The sequence below is a fragment of the Nicotiana tomentosiformis genome, chromosome 8, assembly GCF_000390325.3.
Source record: "Nicotiana tomentosiformis chromosome 8, ASM39032v3, whole genome shotgun sequence".
In the NCBI taxonomy this organism is placed as follows: Eukaryota; Viridiplantae; Streptophyta; class Magnoliopsida; order Solanales; family Solanaceae; genus Nicotiana; species Nicotiana tomentosiformis.
The window spans coordinates 91,891,208-91,898,151 of NC_090819.1; positions in this window are offsets into that span (position 1 = coordinate 91,891,208).

Consider the following 6,944-nt stretch of genomic DNA (forward strand, 5'->3'; position numbering starts at 1 on the left):
ACTAGACTCTCAATCTAAAAGATAGTGTCTACAATAGTCTGCGTCTAGATATCGATACAGAAAAAGAAAGATAATAAGGAAGGAGCACAAGGTCTGCGAACGCCGGCAACTACCTCGTAAATCTCCGGAAGATCAACTGCGCACGAACTCAATGACCTCCACGTCCAGTCATACCTGAATCTGCGTAACATGAGTACTTCCAACTCAGTAAGTAACAAAATTAAATAAGGAACTGAGAAGCAGTGACGAGCTACACAATGCAGTTCATTTCAGTAATTTAGCAAGAAAATATGCATGCTTTCAATCCGGTGTTTTAAATCAAAACATTTCGAGCTCAGGTACAACAATATAAGCCCTCCAGAAAATTTCGCGACAACAACAATTAGCAATAAAGTGCAACAACAATTAAGAGCAAGTACAGCCTTACAGGGCTACTGTTACTCATCTATCTCAACAGCTTAATCACCCGGCTCTCAGCCTCACTGCTCACAATCAAAGGAACCTAACCTCACTGGGGGTGTACAAACTCCGGAGGGGCTCCTACAACCCAAGTGCTATATATTATTGCGGCATGCAGCTCGACCCAATACTGCTACGGCGTGTAGCCCGATCTATATATTGCTGCGATGTGCAGCCCGATCCGATATATCACCCGAGGGCTTGTTGCAACGTGCAACCCGATCCAATATATGGCCCGAAGTCTTGTTGCGGCGTGTAACACGATACAATATTGCTCACATAGCTCTCAACCCGGTACTCAGGCCCTATCTCAGTCACTACCCTCTCTAACCCCTCGGGCTCATAGAATATCATAATAACCAGCCCAAATAGAGGATATAACAAGTATCAACAAGAAATGAGAGGAAACAGATATATAACACACAATAAGACTGTGACTAAGTACAAGACAACAATTACCAGTCAATTCAATAAGTATACGACCGCTGCGGGTTCCAATAGTGATTTCATATTGCCTAAGCATGGTTTCTAACATAAAAGGCAGTCAATTGCTCAAAGACAAGGAAAAATAAGTAATAACAATGGCTATTCGACTTTATAGTCTCACGGGACGGACCAAGTCATAATCCCTCATGGTGCACGCTCACACGCCCATCACCTAGCATGTACGTCACCTCAAAATATCACATTATACAAATTCTCGGGGTTTCATACCCTCAAAACCAGATTTAAGACTTTTACTTACCTCAATCCGAGAAAAGTCCTACTCTGCGATGCTTTTGCCTCTCAGATCGGCCTCCAAATGTCCCGAATCTAGCCACAAGTAATACAACACAATCAATAAAGGCTAAAGGGATCAATTCCGCAAGAAAACTACTAAATTAGAGCCGAAATCTGGAATCAACTCAAACCCGGCCCCCGGGCCCACGTCTCGAAATCCGACAAAAGTCACAAAACCCAAAAGTCCATTTACTCACGAGTCTAACCATACTAACTTCATCAAAATCCGACATCATTTGGTCTCTCAAATCCCCCCAATCCACTCTCCAAAATCCCAAGCCCTAACCCTCAATTTTCACTTCAAAACCCTACTAATTAGGTGAGAAATCAACAGGAAAACACTATAGCTAAGGATAATTAGGCTCAAGGAATGTACCTCAGTGATAAACCTCGAACTTCCTTCCAAAAATCACTCCAAAAGCTCCAAAGTCTGTGTTCCAAATTGTGAAAATGAAGAAAAATCTTGAAGTCCTCTATTTATACTTTCTGCCCAGCAAAACCGCACATGCGGTCCAATATCCGCACCTGTGGAGCCGCTTCTGCGGTTGGGAACTCCGCTTCTGCGAAAACTCACTTAATGCACTGGCCCCGCACCTGCGTCCCAAGTCTCGCACCTGCGGCGCGCACCTGCGCATTTCCCTCTGCTTCTGCGGAAATAGCCAAACTGCTCTCTTCTGCATCTGCGTCTCAGCCTCGTATCTGCGGGCTCGCAGATGCGTCCCCCTTCTCGCACCTATGATTTTAATCCAACCCAGCATTGCCCACATCTGCGACTTCCTAAGCGCTTCTGCGGGGCCGCACCTGCGGGCCTCCCACCGCAGGTGAAAAAATACCAGAACACCAGACAAATCTGCCAAGCCTAAGTCCAAAACTTCCTTCCGTTGAGCATTCGAAACACCTCCCGAGGCTCTCAGGACCTCAACCAAATATACCAACTAGTCATATAGCCGCATACGAACTTAGTCAAACCTTCGACTCACTCAAAACAACATCAAAACACCAAATTACCCCCGGATTCAAGCCTAAGAACTTCTAAACTTCCGAATTCTACAAACGATGCCAAAACCCATCAAACCACGTTCGAATGACCTCAAAATTTACACATAAGTCACAAATGACACCATGAACCTACTCCAACTTCCCGAAATTCATTCCGACCACGATATCAAATTTTCCACTACCGACCAAAATCACCAAATTTTCAATTTTTGCCAATTCAAGCCAAATTCCACTACAGACCTCCAAATTACATTCCGAACGCGCTCCTAAGTCCAAAATCACCTGACGGATCAAAATTCAAATCCGAGATCGTTTACACATAATTCAACATCCAGTTGACTTTTCCAACTTAAGCTTCTAATAAAGAGATTAAGTATCTCAATTCACTCCAAAACTACTCCGGACCCGAACCAACTAACCCGATATATCATAATATAACTAAAGAACACAAAAGAAGCAGAAATGGGGGAAACAGGGCTATAACTCTCAAAACGACCGGCCGAGTCGTTACATTTCCCCCCTCTTAAACAAACGTTCGTCCTCGAACGAGTCTAGAAACATACCTGGAGCCTCAAATAGGTGTGGATATCTACTCCGCATCTCCCGCTCGATCTCCCAGGTGGTCTCCTTCATAGGCTGACCTCTCCACTACACCTTCACTAAAACTATATCCTTTGACCTCAACTTCCGTAGCCTGCCGATCCAAAATGGCCACCGGCTCCACATCATAAGTCATATCACCATCCAACTGAACCGTGCTGAAATCCAAAATATGGGACGTATCTCCGATATATTTCCGGAGCATAGAAACGAGAAACACTGGATGCACAGTCGACAAGCTGGGTGGCAAGGCAAGCTTGTAAGCCACCTCCCCTACCCTCTGAAGCACCTCAAAAGGCCCAATGAACCGGGGGCTCAACTTGCCCCTCTTCCCAAACCTCATAACACCCTTCATGGGTGATACCTTCAGCAACACCTTCTCCCTAACCATGAAAAACACATCACGGACCTTCCCGTCTGCATGGCTCTTCTGCCTAGACTGCACCGTGCGAAGCCGCTCCTGAATCGATTTCACCTTATCTAATGCATCCTGGACCAAGTCTGTACCCAAGAGCCTAGCCTCACCCGACTAAAACCATCCCACTGGAGATCTATACCTCCTACCATATAAAGTCTCGTACGGAGCCATTTGAATGCTCGACTGATAACTGTTGTTATATGCGAACTCCGCGAGCGGCAGAAACTGGTCCCATGAACCCCCAAAGTCAATGACACAAGCGCGTAACATGTCCTCTAATATCTGGATAGTACGCTTGGACTGTATGTCCATCTAAGCGTGAAAGGTTGTGCTCAACTCAACCTGAGTACCCAACTCTCGCTGCACGACCCTCTAAAACTACGATGTAAACTGAGTGCCCCTATCTGAAATGATGGAAAGTGGGACACCATGCAGGAGAACAATCTCTCGGATGTAAATCTCAGCCAACCACTCTGAAGAGTAAGTAGTACCAACTAGAATGAAGTGTGCGGACTTGGTCAGCCGATCCACAATAACCCAAATAGCATCGAACTTCCTCGAAGTCCGTGGGAGCCCAACTACGAAGTCCATAGCGATCCGCTCCCACTTCCACTCTGGGATCTCTAACCTCTAAAGCAAGCCACCCGATCTCTGATGTTCATACTTAACCTTCTGAAAGTTGAGACACCGAGCCACAAACCCAACTATATCCTTCTTCATCTGCCTCTACCAATAGTGCTGTCTCAAATCCTGGTACATCTTCGCGGCACCCGGATGGATGGAATACCCCGAGCTGTGGGCCTCCTCAAGAATCAACTCCCGGAGCCCATCTACATTAGGCACACATATCCGACCCTGCATCTTCAACACGCCGTCATCACCAATAGTCATATCCCTAGCATCACCTCGCTGAACCCTGTCTTGAAGAGCGAGCAGGTAGGGTTCATCATACTGACGCTCCCTGATACGGTCATAAGGAGAAGACCTGGAGACCACACAAGCCAATACCCGACTCGGTTCCGAAATATCCAATCTGACAAGCTGGCCAGGTAAGGCCTGGACATCCAAAGGCAAAGGTCTCTCTACTATTGGAAGATATACTAAACTCCCCAAACTCTCCGCCCGGCGACTCAAAGCATCAGCCACCATATTGGCCTTCCCCGGATGGTACAAAATAGTGATATCATAGTCCTTGAGAAAGCTCCAACCACCTCCGCTGGCATATATTAAGATCCTTCTGCTTGAACAGGTGCTGCAAACTTTGGTGATCAGTATAGATCTCACAATGAACCCCGTACAAATAGTGCCGCCAAATCTTTAAGGCATGCATAATAGCTGCTAACTCAAGGTCAAGGACATGATAGTTCTTCTCATGAGTCTTCAACTAGCATGAGGCATAGGAAATCACCCTACTCTCCTGCATCAGAACACATCCAATACCTACCCCCGAAGCATTACAATACACGGTGTAAGAATATGAAGCTGACGACAGAACTAACACTGGAGCTGTGGTCAAGGCAGTCTTGAGCTTCTGAAAGCTCTCCTCACACTCATCCGACCATCTGAATAGAGCACCTTTTTGGGTCAATTTGGGCAAAGGCGATGCAATAGATGAAAATCCCTCCGCAAAGCGACGATAATAGCCCGCCAAACCAAGAAAGCTCCTAATCTCCATGGTTGAGGATGGTCTAAGCAAATTTTGCATCACCTCTATCTTCTTTGGATCCACCTGAATACCCTCACTGGACACCACGTGCCCCAAGAATGCTACTGAACCGAGCAAAAACTCACACTTGGAGAACTTTGCATAGAGCTTCTCCTCCCTCAATCTCTATAACACAATCCTCAGATGCTGAGCATGCTCCTTCTGGCTACGAGAGTACACCAGGATGTCATCAATGAATACAATAACGAATGAGTCTAAATAGGATTGGAATACACTGTTCATCAAATGCATGAATGCTACTGGGGCATTGGTCAACCCAAAAGACATCACTAAGAACTCATAATGGCCATATCGGGTCCTGAAAGATGTCTTAAGAATATCCGAATCACGAATCTTCAGCTGGTGATACCCTGACCTCAAATCAATCTTGGAGAACACCCTCGCCCCTGAAGCTGGTCAAATTGGTCATCAATACATGGCAAAGGGTACTTGTTCTTGACCGTGACCTTGTTTAACTGCCTGTAATCAATGCATATCCTCATGGAACCATCCTTCTTCTTCACAAATAGGACCGGTGCACCCCAAGGTGACACACTAGGTCGAATAAACCCCTTATCAAGGAGTTCCTGAAGCTGTCCCTTCAACTCCTTCAACTCAGCCGGTGCCATACGATACGGTGGAATAGAAATGGGTTGAGTACCCGGAACCAAATCAATACCAAAGTCAATATCCCTGTCAAGCGACATGCCCTGCAGGTCTGCAAGAAGCACATCCGAGAAGTCATGTACCACCGAAACAGAATCAATGGCAGGAGTCTCTGCACTAACATCCCTCATAAAAGCCAAATAGGATGGGCAACCATTCTCAACCATCCGCTGAGCCTTCAAGTATGAAATCACTCTACTGGGAACATAGTCTATAGAACTGCTCCACTCAACCCTCGACAAATCTAGCATCGCCAAAGTCACAGTTTTAGCATGACAATCTAGAACAACATGACATGGAGACAACCAATCTATACCTAATATCACATCAAAATCGACCATACTGAGCAGCAAAAGATCCACTTTGGTCTCCAGACCCTTAATAGTCACCACACATGATCGATATACGCGGTCCACAATAATAGTATCACCCACCAGAGTAGACACATGAACAAATAAAACTAAAGACTCACGTGGAATATCCAAAAAATGAGCGAAATACGAGGAAAGATATGAATAAGTGGAACCAGGGTTGAATAATACAAAGGCATCTCTGTGACAAATTGAGACAATACCTGTAATCACAACATCTAAAGCAATAACATCTGGTATGGTAGGAAGAGCATAGAAACGGTCCTGGTCACCCCCGATCTGCCTCCCCCTCTCGGGCGACCCCTAGCTGACTGGGCTCCACCCTTAGCTAACTGGGCTAGTGGTGGAGGAACTGATGCTGATGACATAGACTGGCTCCTCTGCGGAGTGGGACCTCCCACTAGATGGGGATACTCTCTCCTCATGTGACCAAACTCCCCACACTTATAGTAACACCCCTGTGTTGGTGCTGGGGACTGAAGGGAACCCTGAACACCAGGATAACTAACAGAAGGACCCGGTATAGATGAACCCTGACCCGATAGAGCACGAGAAGAACTCTGCACTGGAAGGGCACCAAGAGATGAATGGCCCTGCTGATAACCGTGAGAACCATGGCTAGATGATGCACCATGGTGAACTGGGCGAGCCGTCTGAGCATGTCTGAATGGACGGCCTCTACCGTGCTGGAACTGACCCCCAGAAGGAGTACCACTAAATCCACCCTGTCCACGAGGCCTCTTGGCCTCCCTTTCAACCCTCTCCTGACCGCGAACCATCTCAATCTGCCGAGCAATGTTGACAACCTCATCAAAAGTAGCACCAGATACTCTCTCTCTGGTCATAAGCAATAGCAACTAATAAGTGAGGCCATCTATAAAACTCCTGATCCTCTCCCTGTCTGTGGGAACCAACCAGATAGCATGGCGGGCCAACTCTGAGAATC